This window comes from Hypanus sabinus, chromosome 32 (assembly GCF_030144855.1).
Source record: "Hypanus sabinus isolate sHypSab1 chromosome 32, sHypSab1.hap1, whole genome shotgun sequence".
NCBI classification, from domain to species: domain Eukaryota; kingdom Metazoa; phylum Chordata; class Chondrichthyes; order Myliobatiformes; family Dasyatidae; genus Hypanus; species Hypanus sabinus.
Genome location: NC_082737.1, coordinates 4,015,626 through 4,030,880, shown reverse-complemented (window position 1 = coordinate 4,030,880; position 15,255 = coordinate 4,015,626). Strand labels below are relative to the sequence as shown.

Here is a 15,255-nt window from a genome sequence, read left to right as displayed (position 1 = left end):
TCAGGTCGGTTCCCTAACCAATGTATCTCTCATCTCTAACACTTGCCTCTTTTTCTCCCCTTCCTTGTCAGTGAGGAAAATCTCAGTGCCAGATACCTGACTGAAGTGGCTTTCCTCTGCCAGGTCGTTTCTAACACCATTGCCCCCACCCCATATTACTGGGGGGACGAGCCACAGGATCACACTGCACTGGCTCCCTCTCTCCTGACAGCCACCCAGTTTCGACATTTGAGTGAAGCTTCAACAGGTACATTAGCGGGAGGGGAATAGAGGTCTATGGTCAAGGTGCAGGTTGGTGGGATTAGTTCAGCACAGAGTGGATGGACCAAAGGGCCTGTTTCAGTTCTGTAGTTTTCTATGACTCTTTAGTAGGAGAAAGAGTGCAGTATTTAAACACCTGGCTGCTGACAACTGGGGTGATTGACACTAGATCTGCCAAAGGAACAATTAGACTCATGTGGGCACAGTCAGTCCCCCAACTGTTTGATGCATCACAGATCTGTAATAACTCAAGGATCAGTGCCTCAGTAAATGAGACTTATCAAACTTTCCCCCCCCCCCGAATGAATCAGAAATTCTGCATCAGGATATTCCTGTCCTGCAGTGCTCTCACACGGACTTGTTGCTCCTGCTGAGGACTCAGCCGCTGTTCACTTCCAGCTGCACAATGTTTTCTCCCAATCAACCTCAGCCTCTTATCACAGGTCTAATTCTAACAGGACAGAGATAACAATACAATGGAAAACCATTAGACATAGGAGCAAAAATTAGGTCATTCAGCCCATCGAGTCTGCTCTGCCAGCCCATCATGGCTGTTCCCGAATCCCACTCAACTCCACACACCTGCCTTCACGCCATATCCTTTGATGCTCTGACTGATGAATAATCAACTCCCACCTTAAATACACCCATGGACTTGGCGTCCACCACAGTTTGTGGCAGAGCATACCACATATTCTCCATTCTTTGGCTGAAAAAAATTCCTCCTTATCTCTATTCTCAAAGGCCACCAGTCAGTTATGAAGCTGAGCCCTCTAGTTCTGGACATCCCCACCAATTCTTCAATGCCCTACCATTTACCATGTATGGTAAATTTGATTATTCCTACCAAATGTAGCACCTCAAACTTATACCTGGAAATCTGGAGAATTCCAAGACCTGGAAATCCAGAGAAACACATACAAAATACTAGAGGAACTCACCAGGCCGGGTAGTATCTATGAAAAAGAGTCAACAGACAACATTTCGGGCTGAGTCCCTTCATCAGCACCCTCGCAAAAAAAACAAATAATATCAACTAGTCTAATTCAAATAGGTATATACATCATGATGGCAGGCATATCCTAACAAACTACCCATGATTAAACCACCTGCCCCAGAGATCTCAATTTAGCAATTAGAAATTTCCTTTGAACCTCAAAATCTGCATGCAAACGATACCTTCATGAATTACCATTATATTGCTTATTCAAACAATAAAACTGTTGGCTGTGGAGGAATTCAAATATGGAAGGCAAAGTCAAACTCGAATAGGTCTAGTACAGTGGAAGCAGACAAACCAATTGTCTTTGTTCTTGCCATGAGTTTGAAGGAATGGAGACTGCCATTTTGTGAAGCTACCCTATGCCCTCCATTTTGTGAAATGAAGTTGCTTGGCTGTATTTCTGTTTTAAAGTAGAGAGAATCATGCTCTGAGTAAGCTGCTGGAATAGAGACTATTTCCAAATAAGTAGTTATTTGTGAGGTGGCCTTTAATTAGATTGTGATTTCGGGTCTGTGCCTGCCTTGAGTGATTCAAAGCTTGTTCCTGGAGATAGCAGTAGCTCTCTCCAGAGACCCAGCATTGCAAAGAAGAACCCCCACACCAAGGGCTAAGAGAAGGATCAATCAACTACTTCAGGGCTATAAATTGGAAAAGAGTGAATCTTGGTACAACGAGAAGAGTAGAGTTCATGTTCTAAGCTGTTGGCCTAGGGTTGTTGCTTGTGCAGCAATGGTAAAGTGCGAGCATCGAATATCTAAGAGTTGCGTTGTGAGCTAGCAAGCTTCATTCCATTGCTAAATGGTCAAAACAGTGAACGCCTCCCAACCGTTCCCTACGAATGCCTGTATCATATTGCTCCTAAACAACTGCTCCTTGTTATTCAACGAAGTACATCCAATACGTAAACTTTTGAGTACGACTTACCATTGGGTAGGAGGCACAGTAGCATGAAGACACACATTCAGCAATTCAGAAACAGCTTCTTCCCCTCTGCCATCCAATTCCTAACTGGACATTGAACTGTGAACACTACCTCCCTGTTTTAAATATATATTATTTCTATTTCCCAAAGATTTTTAATCTACTCGATATACATGTACTGTAATTGATTTACTTACTTATTTATTACTTTTATTTTCTTCTTCTATTTGATCATTGCATTGAACTGCTGCTGCCGGTGATAATAAACCTGATTCTGATTCCATTTTGATATACCCATTTCCCAATGGAGCTCCCATTATCCTCCAAATTTAACATAAATGCCGTCCCTTCATTTCTTTACCCAACTTCGATGCCACTGTGATCAAACAGACCTTCTAATTATAACGTTCAACTCCTACTTATGCAAAGGCACCGCTACACTTACATCCTTAATTTTCAGCCACTGCTTGGCCAGAATACCTGCCAGCTCACTTCCTTCAACCACAACTTGGGCAGGAGCCCATTTTAAATGTGTGCACAGGCCTAGACTGTGCAGTCTGACAGACGTTGTCCAATCTCCAGAAGAATGTCAGTCTGACAATTTGAAGTACCGGTTTGAACAAGTGTGAAAACCAAGAATGAATGTGAGCATTGAAGCACATGATCAGGGAATACAGCTTGGAATATTGAAGGCCAAACTGATAGACAAGAATACTGATGAATTCTGACAATGTCAGAGCATTTCTTCTTAACAAAGTCAATTGAAATTCTGAAAAAGAAACAGAGAGACCCTAGTAACCATAATATCTGCCTTAATATTGCTAAATTCCCTGTACCAAATGGTTGCCGTGATGCATCTGGTGTGGTCATCATTGAACATCCTTCCGGAGGCTCCTGCAGCCAAGCTGGTGCCAAACTTCATAAACTTTCCTGTCGGCTACACTGGTGAGGCCGAGAGGGGGATCTTGATGACTGGGCATTTCAGGATCTCCGTACCTTCTGCCCAGGCTTGTGATCACCCATTGTCCTTCCAGACAAATGGATGGCACCACCACTTGCACACATTTACTAAATCCTCAGATGCTATTGCAAGGTCAGCAGCAGAAATACAATACAAAGATTTATCCTGTTACTCCTACTATCATTCAAGTACACCAAACATTTTTCTTTCAAAAAGCCTTCCACTGCCATCCCATTCCCATTTGTGACACTACAACACAGCATTAAATCCCCACATCAGATAATCTTATTGTTCCAATTTCCATTGTATCAGGTGTTAATGCTCCACAAGTTTAAAAAAAAGATATCTACTTTACCATTCTATCCCCAAATTTCAACATTTGCCTTAAGCATCACCAAAGCTCTGTGCAACACCATTTTGACAAATATGGGATGTTTGTCCAATATTCAAATTGTCCTCCATCAATATCCAATTTCTGATAGCGTCTTATCAAGATGGCTTTGTATGCTCTGATCATTGACAATGTTTTGTGGGCTTCAGAAAATTGATCCAAAAGTTCTGTTAAATATTCTACTTTAAACTTTTCTTACTGCCAGTATGCAACTCCCCTTTAAACAAAAGATTTTAAATTGCTGAATGATCTTCAGAACTCTCCATCGAATGAAGGACTCATTGGATCAGATAGGAGAATGAAGATTTAAGCGAATGAAGGATCCTCACCAGGGCTGAAAGGGAGGCAGAAGACAGCAGACAGGAGACAGGGACGCCAAGCCAGGCTGAAACACAGAGAGATGAGGCCTCCTCTACGGAGTACGTGTCGCTGTTGGAGAACAAGATTTAGGATCCAAGTGCAAGACTGCTGTATCAGAGGGAACTGATAGACTGATTTCTCCCGGCACACTAGATACAACAATCAAACCCAAAGGTTTGCGATTTATAGAATGTATCGAAGTGCTGAATTGGGAAAAGCAAAAGGAGGAAGTGAATTTTATGATAAACTCTCAGTGGTGCTCCAGTCTGGCAGCTGTGGAGGAAAATATTATGAGTTAAAGATTATGTTAGGCAAAGGGTAAATATTGGCATTTTGAGCATAGAAACCTTTCTGTTGTTAGTTTGTTGTAGATATGGCCTTTGTGTTCTGCAGAGACACTTGCAGTTTATTCAGAATAAACACTTGCAATTGCTTATCTTGTAAGAATTAGAATCAAGAATGAATCTAACGTAAGAATGAGACAAATGTCAAAAGTTGGTACACAGGACTGAATTTTTAATTTTTGGCTGTTACTTGGGGCATGGCTTATCCCAAGAGAACAGTGTGTGAGCCAAGCTTATCTTCTCTAATTCGAACAATCGAACAGCCTTTGCATTTGCAATCAATTTACACATGTATGAAAGGAACTGTGCACTCTGTACACTGCACCCACTGTCAGAGGTTCCACTCCCCATGATTAAAACTCTCATTATTTTGAAGTTTGTGTCTGATTTATTTGGGGTCAACTTTAATTGAATTTCCTTTGCAAATTAATTTCGCTAACAGTGGTTTTGGCAAACTTGTGTTCCCCCAACCTTCAACACGTGACGGTCAAATACAGTACTATGCCTTCTAGTTACCTTGGGAGTTCTCCCTCAGATGCCATAGGGAAGCAACATCTATCAAAGATCCTCACCACCTCGGCCAGGCTCTGTTCTTGCTGCAGCCATCGGGGAAAAGGTAAAGTACCTCAAAACTTCGACCACCAGGTTGAAGAAATGTTGCTAGCCCTCAGGATCTTGAACAAAAAAAAGAGTAATTTCACTTATCTATTGAGATGCTCCCACAACCCGACTTGAAGGACTCTTTAGTCAATTCATGCTCTCGGTATTTATTGCTACTTATTTACAGATGCATTTCAACAGTTTGTTTTCTTCGCTGCTGTAGCTCCTTCAGTGATGCGGTTTACAGGTACTATACTACAGAAGATGCAAGCAGGATAAAGAATCTCAGGGTTGTATCTTATTTTAAACTCGTCTATTATCCTGATCTCAGTTTACATACCATGTGTGGGCTGACTATTATTAATCACATAACCATATAACAATTACAGCATGGAAACAAGACATCTCAGCCCTTCTAGTCCATGCTGACCACTTACTCTCACTTAGCCCCACTGGCCCACACTCAGCCCATAACCCTCCATTCCTTTCCTGTCCATATACCTATCCAATTTTACTTTAAATGACAATACCGAACCTGCCTCTATCACTTCTACTGGATGCTCATTCCACACAGCTATCACTCTCTGAGTAAAGAAATAACTGCTCGCAATCCTGCATGTTGTCTCCAAACAGGAAACAGTCCATCTCAGCGCATTTCAAATCACATTGGAGACTTCAACCAAGCTTATTTGAAGAAAACCCTGCCCTCAACGTCACAAAAAGAAAGGAACTGGTTGTGGACCATAGGAGGAATGGAGACAGGCTAACCCCTGTTGAGAGGGTGAACAGCTTTAAGTTCCTCAACATAAGCATCACCGAGGATCTCAGATGGTCTGTACATATTGGCTGTGTAGTGAAAAAGGCACAACAATGCCTCTTTCACCTCAGGCCGTAGAAGTAGTTTGGTAGAACTTCTACAGGGCCTCAAGTGAGAGCATCCTGATTGGCTGCATCACTGCCTGGTATGGGAACTGTACTTTCCTCAATCGCAGGACTCTGCAGAGAGTGGTGTGGACAGCCCAGCGCATCTGTAGATGTGAACTTCCCACTATTCAGGACATTTAGTAAAACAGGTAAGTAAAAAGGGCCCAAAGGGTCAGTGGAGACCCGAGTCATCCAGAGCACAATTTGGTCCAGCTGCCACCATCCAGGAAACGGTACCTCAGTATTAAAGCCAATAGGCTCTGGGAAAGCTTCTTTCACCAGGCCATCAGAATAATTAATTCATGCTGAGACTATTGTATTTCTATGTTATAGTGAATGTCTTGTTCTACATACTATTTGTGCATGGATTTGTGCGTGGAAGGTCATGTTTGACAAACCTTTATTGAATTTTTTGAAGAAGTTACAAGGAATGTTGACAAGGGTAAGGCAGTGGATGTAGTCTATATGGATTTCAGCAAAGCCTTTGACAAAGTTCCACATGGAAGGTTGGTTAAGAAGGTTCAGGATGGAGGCCGGTGACCAGCGGGGTGCCTCAGGGATCTGTTTTGGGCCCAATGTTGTTTGTAATATACATAAATGATCTGGATAATGGGGTGGTAAATTGGATTATTAAGTATGCCAATGATACTCAGGTGGGAGGTGTTGTGGATAATGGGGTGGGTTTTCAAAGCTTGCAGGGAGATTTATGCCTGTTAGAAGAATGGGCTGAACGTTGGCAGATGGAGTTTAATGCTGAGAAGTGTCAGGTTCTACATTTTGGCAGGAATAATCCAAATAGAACATACAGAGTAAATGGTAGGGAATTGAGGAATGCAGAGGAACAGAGAGATCTGGGAATAACAGTGCATAACAGTGCATCAGTGAATAACAGTTCCCTGAAGGTGGAGTCTCATGTAGATAGGGTGGTGAAGAAGGCTTTTGGAACGCTGGCCTTTATAAATCAAAGCATTGGGTACAGAAGTTGGGATGTAATGTTAAAATTGTACAAAGCTTTGGTAAGGCCAAATTTGGAATATTGTGTACAGTTCTGGTCACCGAATTATAGGAAAGATATCAATAAATTAGAGAGAGTGCAGAGACGATTTACTAGGATGTTACCTGGGTTTCAGCACTTAAGTTACAGAGAAAGGTTGAACAAGTTCGGTCTCTATTCATTGGAGCGTAGAAGGTTGAGGGGGGATTTGATCGAGGTATTTAAAATTTTGAGAGGGATAGATAGAGTTGACGTGAATAGGCTGTTTCCATTGAGAGTAGGGGAGATTCAAACGAGAGGACATGATTTGAGAGTTAGGGGGCAGAAGTTTAAGGGAAACACAAGGGGGTATTTCTTTACTCAGAGAGTGATAGCTGTGTGGAATGAGCTTCCTGTAGAAGTAGTAGAGGCCAGTTCAGTTGTGCATTTAAGGTAAAATTGGATAGGTATATGGACAGGAAAGGAGTGGAGGGTTATGGGCTGAGTGCGGGTAGATGGGACTAAGTGAGATTAAGAGTTCGGCACGGACTAGGAGGGCCGAGATGGCCTGTTTCCGTGCTGTGATTGTTATATGGTTATATGATTATTTGTTATAAATTACAATAATTGCACATTTAGACGGAGACGTAAAGATTTTTACTCCTCGTTTATGAAGGATGTAAGTAATGAAGTCAATTCAATTACCATCAGCATATAACCTGAGGCTCCAGAGATCCCAACATACTAGACCACTGTTAAACTATGATAAGGAATGCCGACTGTTCCGTGACCGGACTGCATTTTGTAAATTTGATCAAATGGCTGTCCTCATCCCACTTGCAGACAGGTAGATGCTAAAGAGCAAGCTCCAGATATCATCACAACTGAAAGGTGGTGGTGGGAGGCAGAGGAGTGATTACGGGATGCTGAGTCGGTGGTCTCGGCCGTTTTAAAGTCCTCATCTGAGGATCTGAATGAATACACCATGGTTGCATGAGGGGGATCTTCTTTACTCAGAGAGTGGTAGCTGTGTGGAACGAGCTTCCAGTAGAAGTGGTAGAGGCAGGTTCGATAGTGTCATTTAAAGTAAATTTGGATAGGTACATGGATAAGAAAGGGATGGAGGCTTATGGGCTGAGTGCAGGTCGGTGGGACTAGATGAGAGTAAGATATAGTATCCTGCAGGGCTTCGCTTCGAGATGGGCCCAATGCCTTCTCTGCTGGCTTTGACCATCAAACCATCACAAACTCCCACATCGCGCAGAGATCCCATAATCTGTTTTGGAGTCTAACATGGGAACTGCCTTCAGGAGGGTAAAACTGATAGCACTCAGCCCAGATGGGGTATCTGAACATGTCCCTATGCTGATCAAATAGTTACTGTGTCTCAGTGAGATCCTCCACCTCTCACTTTGACAGTGTGTGGCACCCACCTGCTTCAGTTGTACCAGAGCCCAAGGTGGTGGTAACCGGCCTCAGTGATGACCGTCCAGTAGCACTTACACCCTCAGTGATGAAGGGTTTTGAGAGACTGGAGATGAGACATGCCAACCAACTCCTGCCTGAGAAGCGACTTGGATCTGCTCCAGTTTGCCTGCAGGAACAACAGGTCCATGGCAGATGCCATCTCACTGGCCCTTCACTCATCCCAGAACATCGGGAGAGAAAAGATACATAAACCAGGATACTCGTTATCCACTCCAGCTCAGCATTCAATACCAACATCCCCTCAAAATTCAACAATAAGCTCCAAGCAACTGGATCTTGGATTTCCTCACCTGTAGACCTCAGTCAAGAGTTCCATTTACTATCAGAGAATGCATGCAATATGCAACCTGAAATTCTTACTCCCCATACACATCCTCGAAACAAAAGAAAATCTCCCAAAGGACAAATGACAGAAAAATTATAAGAAAACAAAAGGACCCCTGCCCCTCCCATGCACAACACTCAGCCCTCCTGCTACTCATTCCAGCAGAAAGCATCGGTATTCCCACCAACCTAAATGCAAGCAAAAGCTGAGATCATCCATCTATTCACTCCAACATTTCAACACTCCACAGGCTCTCTCTCTCTTTCACTAACAAGGCAGAAACGGATATTGCTCCTTCCACAGCGACACACAAAACTCTAGTCGCTATTTCGATGTCACACTGAGTCTGAAGTATTCAGACTGGCGACATCTCCTGCACAATTTCCATCAGCGCAGGGATACCACCAGCTCGTGTGCTTCACCCCTGGCTCTACTCACTTTATACTTCTGACTACGGCAAGGCACAGCTCCAATGTCTGCTGTCAAATCAGCATTTTGGAAGAATATTGAAAATCTGGCAAAGTGGTGTCATAACAATAGCCTCTCACTCTATGGAGGCAAGACCAAGGTACTGATTACAGACTAGAGGGTCCATTATAGGCGCCTCAGTGTGAGGGCACCACTGCTGTGGGCCATCTGCAGTCAAATGGGAGCGAGATCAATTTCACTGACACAAGTCATGTAGCTTGTTGTGCAGGTGTAACAAATAACCAGAATTTTTGATAATAAAACATAAAAATCAATCAATATATAAATATTACAGAAGGGCAAATAGTGAGGTAGTGCTCATGGACTATCAGAAACCTATTTTGGAGAGCAGAGGCAAATTCTGAAACATTTCCAAAAAAGGTGTTGTTGAAACAGGGTCACATGACTGATGGTTCCGCCCCGCAATGGGCCTGCTGACGTCTCTGGGTTAACTCAACTTGGCCACAACTGTATCATGCCCTACCCAACCCATCCGGAGTCTTTACAAGGATGACAACCGGCAACATGTACAGAGGATGCCACATCTGCACATTCCCCCCCCCCCTCACAGGCAATAAATTCTGTCTACATTTTGGAAGGACGGAGTTAAATAGCACCATTTCTACATGTACTCTCCACCAGTTAGAATTGGTAACTCAAAAACAATCAAAGACATTCTGTACACAAGCTGAAATATTGGAAATGCTCCTAAAATTGCAAACAACAATAATTATCTGAAAAGATAAAAATCCTGGTTTGCTCTGGAATGGATGAATTTGAAGTGTATGATTTTTGAAATGCTCAGGTAAATGAACAAGGCTTATTTCTAATAATAATGGTCGGGTCATATGCCACCAATCATGGATTTCATTTTGGCCGGTAGTATTACTGGTAAGGAGATCAAGAAACAAAATGCCCAACCTCGCCATGATGTTATGTTATAGCAAGATAAGACCTTGGTCAGACCCCACTGTGCTCAGTTCTGGTCACTTCACTACAGGGAGGATGTGGAGAGTATAGAGAGAGCACAGAGGACTTTTACAAGCATACTCCCTGGACTGGAGAGCGTGCCTTATGAGAATAGGTTGAGTGAACTTGTCCTTTTCTCCTTGGAGTGACAGAGGATGAGAAGTGACCTGATAGAGGTGTATAAGATGATGAGAGGCATTGTTCATGTGGATTGCCAGAGGCATTTCCCAGGGCTGAAAAGGCTAACACGAAGGTGTTTGGAAGTAAGTACAAGGGGGATGTCAGGGGTAAGTTTTTCCATGCAGAGTGATGTGTGCGTGGAATGCTCTACCAGTGAAGGCGGTAGACGGGTACACAACAGGATATTTTAAGAGACTTTTAGAAAGGTATATGGAGCTTAGAAAAATAGAGAGCTATGCGCTAGGGAAATTCTAGACAGTCTCTAGAGTATTATTGTGGGACGAAGAGCCTGTAATGTGTTGTAGATTTCTATGTTCTATGTTTTAGAGAATGAGGCAGATTTGGATCTCAATGCCTCGCTACCAGGCGAAGGAGGAAGACGTTCACATATGTGGAGTTTTGTCCTGAAGGTGTGTTTACTCAATTTAACAATTTCTCCAGGACGGACAATATGGGCCGAGCGATCGCTTCTTGTGCCGAGAATCATGCCATCAACCTAGGACTTGGATCCCGTTACCGGACAGTGTGATGGAGGTAAAGGGCCGCTAAACAGTAGTGCCCCATTACCCCGCCCCCAGGACCAGAACACGGACTTAGCCCCGGCCCATTTCAGCCGGCTCGGTGTGAAGGCACCAACACTGGAGGCCACCCGCAGAAGGAAATTCAACCAGAGTCACAGCCAAACACGTGAGTGTGCGCGCGCCCGCCCGGGACCAGCAGAAATACTCACCGACGGGAACTTGCGTTCCTCGCTCTGCAGTCACCAGGCCTTCTTAAGGATCGCCTCCCTCTCCCAATCGGCCCCGCATACGACCTACTTCAGAGGGAACAAAATTGAATCCGCCCCTCTTCCGGGGACCGTGGATATGCGCAGTGCTACGACGTCATCAGGGCGGGGGTGGGGCCCAGGAAGGAAACCCAATGAGAGCGAGATCATTTGGATTGTACAGTCGTCCAGTTTGTTTTGCAGGCGCAACAAATTTGTTGCAAGTTTTTACAATAACATAACACAAGATATAAAAAATGAATAAATAACTAATACAAAAGAGGGAATAGCAAGGTAGTACTCATGGTCTATTCAGAAAGCCTATTTCGGAGAGCAGAGGCTAATCTTGAATCACTAAGATCGTTAACGTTGAGATCGTTAAGAGCAACAGAATTCTTGGTGTTCACCTGGCGGAGAATCTCACCTGGTTCCTCAACACCAGCTCCATAGCAAAGAAAGCCCAGCAGAGTCCCTACTTTCTTCGAAGGCTGAGAAAAGTCCATCGCCCATCGCCCCTCCCCCATCACTGCCTCGTTCGGGAATTGCATCGTCTAGGATCGCAAGACCCTGCAGCGCATAGTGAGGTCAGCTGAGAAGATCATTGGGGTCTCTGTTCCCGCCATTACAGACATTTACATCACGCGCTGTACCCGCAAAGCTAACAGCATTGTGAAGGACCTCACGCAGCCCTCATACAAACTCGTCTCCCTCCTGCCATCTGGGAAAAGGTACCGAAGCATTCGGGCTCTCACGACCAGGCTGTGCAACAGTTTCTTCCCCCAAACCATCAGACTCCTCAATACCCAGAGTATAAACTGCCACCTACACCATATATCATTATATTGAAAATTGTACTCTGCTGTGCCTATTGTCTTGTTTATTGTTTATTTATTAATTATTGTACTGCCCTGCATTGTTTTGTGTACTTTATGTAGTCCTGCGTAGGTCTGTAGTCTCGTGTAGTTTTTGTGTTGTTTACGTAGTGTAGTGTAGCCTTGAGTTCTCTCACATAGTCTAGTGTAGTTCTGTAGTTTTGTGTTGTTTCATGTAGCACTATAATCCTGGAGGAACGTTGTTTCATTTTTACTGTGTACTGTATCAGCAGTTTATGGTCGAAATGACAATAAAAAGCGACTTGGCTTGACTTGATTTCCAAGAAAGGTGTTGGTAATACGGGGTCACGTGACCGGCGGTGCCTCCCGCAACGGACCTGCCAACATCTCCGAGTTAACCCACCTTTGCCGCAGCTAGATCCTTGCCGTCCCCAACCCATTCTGCGTCTTCACAGGCCTCTGTGGTGGGCGGGGGTATTTCCAATAATTCACTCTCAGAGCAGAGATACTTCTCCTCATTTCAGTCCTGAACAATCCACCCTTTCTTTCTGAGACTGGAAACCTGATTCAACTATCCCATAAAATTAATGATGTTGTGCATTTGAATTAGTTCACCCACTAAAGGGGAATTATTTATCTTCCTTCATACTCTGACTGCACCATTCCAAGGATCAGTGCAGTCAATCTCCGAAACAAGAGCCATCTAACCTCTTTGTTAAATCGCTATAGCATTAATATCCATTATCTTCAGACCTGTGTTGTTCCCACCTGTCATCTCCCAGCCCCTGACACTATTTCCAATATTCCCTATTGCCCTCTCACCTGGACCACCCATCACTCTCCAACATTGCCTCTCACCTCATCAGATATCATTATTCATATACAGTGCTGAGAAGGTCCCTTCGAGCTACGGCACCAGCAATCCCCCAATTTCATCCTCGGGTCCATTTGTAGTGATCAACAAAACTACCCACTCCGGAATGTCGGAAGAAACCAGATCACAAGTAAGAGATACACGTAATCACGGGCAAGACATAACAGATAGCGGCAGGATTTGCTAACATTCTCGAATTTGCCTCTGTTCATCCAGACTGTGGCAGTGCTCCCCGTGTATTTAACTAGCATCTCTCTGTAAAATAAAATGTTGTGTGTAAGTTACATGGGGCAAGAAAATACATCAAAGTGTGGTGAAAAGCCTGTCATGCAAATTGTTCCAACCAATCAACTGATTGAATGGCGCAAAGAAGGAGAACAATAACATATTCCACAATAAAGTTTAACAGCTCCAGAGAAGGACGGTGCAGGTTGTCAAGGTTGTCTTATCCTCCCTTTAGAATGATGCTTTGAAGAACATTGGGATAAAGCAATCCGACAACTTCTGACTAGTACCCAGAAACTTCAGCCATTGCTGCTGCACTGTCATCCCTGCTGGTGTCTCCTTTCAATCAACTTTGGCCAGCTTCTCTCTCACGCCTATGCAGTTCATTTTTACTCGATTATAATACGGTTACATCTGATTTCAGCCGTTCTCTCTCAGAATGCAGGCTGAAACTGCCATATGATAATCACTGACTCCGAAAAGCTCTTTTCCCTAAAACAAACCACCGTGAGACCAAGATCAGCATGGAAGACAAACTTAACCAAGCAGCAGACTGAAAAGCTTGAGCATGTAGACATTAAGAAAGAGGATGTGCTGAAGCTTTTCGCAAACATCAAGATGGATAAGTCGCCGGGACCGGATTAGATGTACCGCAGGCTGCTGTGGAAGGCGAGGGAGGAGATTGCTGAGCCTCCGGAGACGATCTTTGCATCATCAATGGGGACGGGAGAGGTCCCGAAGGATTGGAAGGTTGCGGATGTTGTTCTTTTATTCATGAAAGGGGGTACATATAGCCCAGAAAATTATGGACCAGTAAGTCTTACATCAGTGGTTGGCAGTTAATAGATAAGATCCTGAGACGCAGGATTTAAGAACATTTGGAGAAGTAAAAATATGATTAGAATTTGTCAATATGGCTTTGTCAAGGGCAGGTCGTGCCTTGCGAGCCTGATTGAATTTCTTGAGGACGTGACTAAACACATTGATGAAGGAAGAGCAGAAGATGTAGTGTATATGGATTTCAGCAAAGCATGCAATGTTTCAAAGCATGCAATGCAACAAAGGGGACATTGCTTTGTGGATCCAGAACTGGCTTGCCCACAGAAGGCAAAGAGTGGTTGGAGACGGGTTATATTCTGCATTTTTATTTTTAAAATGCATTTTTATAATTTTTATAAATGACCTGGCTGAGGAAGTGGAGGGATGGGTTAGTAAGTTTGCTGATGATACAAAAGTTGGTGGAGTTGTGGATAGTGTGGAGGGCTGTCAGAGCTTGCAGCAAGACATGGATATGATGCAAAACTGTGCTGAGAAGCGGCAGATGGAGTTCAACCCAGATAAGTGTGAAATGGTTCATTTTGGTAGGTCAAATATGATGGCATAATATATTATTAATGGTAAGATTTGGTAGTGTGGAGGACCTTGGGGTCCGAGTCCATAGGACGCTCAAAGCAGATGCGCAGATTGACTCTGTGGTTAAGAAGGCATATGGTGTATTGGCCTTATCAATCGTGGACCTGCATTTAGGAGCCGAGAGGTAATGTTGCAGCTATATACAATGGCATGCTAAAGTTTGTCACCCCTTCTCAAAATTTCTGTTACTGTGAATAGCTAAGCGAGTAAAAGGTGACCTGATTTCCAAAGGGCATAAAGTTAAAGATGACACATTTCTTCAATATTTTTTGCAAGATTCGTTTTTTTTTTAAATATTCATCTTTTACAGTTTCAAAATAACAAAAAACGAAAATAGTCAGTACTTAGTAAGACCCCATTTGACAATTATCACAGCTTGTAAACGCTTTCTGTAGCCAGCCAAGAGTCTTTAAATTCTTGTTTGGTGGATTTTCGCCCATTCCTCATTGCAAAAGTTTTCTAGTTCAGTGAGATTCTTGTGCATTCTTGTATGCTCTGCTCTTTTGAAGTCTTTCCACAGATTCTTGATTATCTTTAGGTCGGGAGACTGTGAGGGCCATGGAAAACCTTCAGCTTGCGCCTCTTGAGGTAGTCCATTATGGATTTTGAGGTGTGTTTAGGATCAGCATCTTGTTGTAAAAGCCACCTTCTTTTCATCGTTTTTTTTTTAAAAAGCAGACGATATGATGTTTGCTTCCAGAATCTGCTGGTATTTAATTGAATTCATTCTTCCCTCTACCAGTGAAATGTTCCCCGTGCCACTGGCTGCAACACAAGCCCAAAGCACGATCGATCCACCCCTGTGCTGAACAGTTGAAGAGGTGTTCTTTTCATGAAATTCTGCACCCTTTTTTCTCCAAACATACCTTTGCTCATTGCGGCCAACAAGTTCTATTTTACAGCATCAGTCCAGAGGACATGTTTCAAAACTGCAACCGGCTTGTTTAGATTATTCCTTGTAAACTTCTGACGCTGA

The 15,255-nt window shown here is 43.5% G+C and overlaps 1 long non-coding RNA gene across 3 annotated transcripts in view; it reads right to left on the bottom strand.

Annotated features, from left to right (window-relative positions):
* LOC132384409 (uncharacterized) overlaps positions 1-11,043 on the bottom strand; it is a 37,472-nt gene extending 26,429 nt beyond the window's left edge. For all 3 annotated transcript variants that reach the window (XR_009508875.1, XR_009508874.1, XR_009508876.1), the window contains exons 1-2: positions 10,899-11,043; positions 4,758-4,915 (exon numbers count right to left, since the gene is read on the bottom strand). This is a non-coding gene — a long non-coding RNA (uncharacterized LOC132384409). The remainder of the gene's footprint in view (positions 1-4,757; positions 4,916-10,898) is intronic.
* Positions 11,044-15,255: the final 4,212 nt, after the last annotated feature.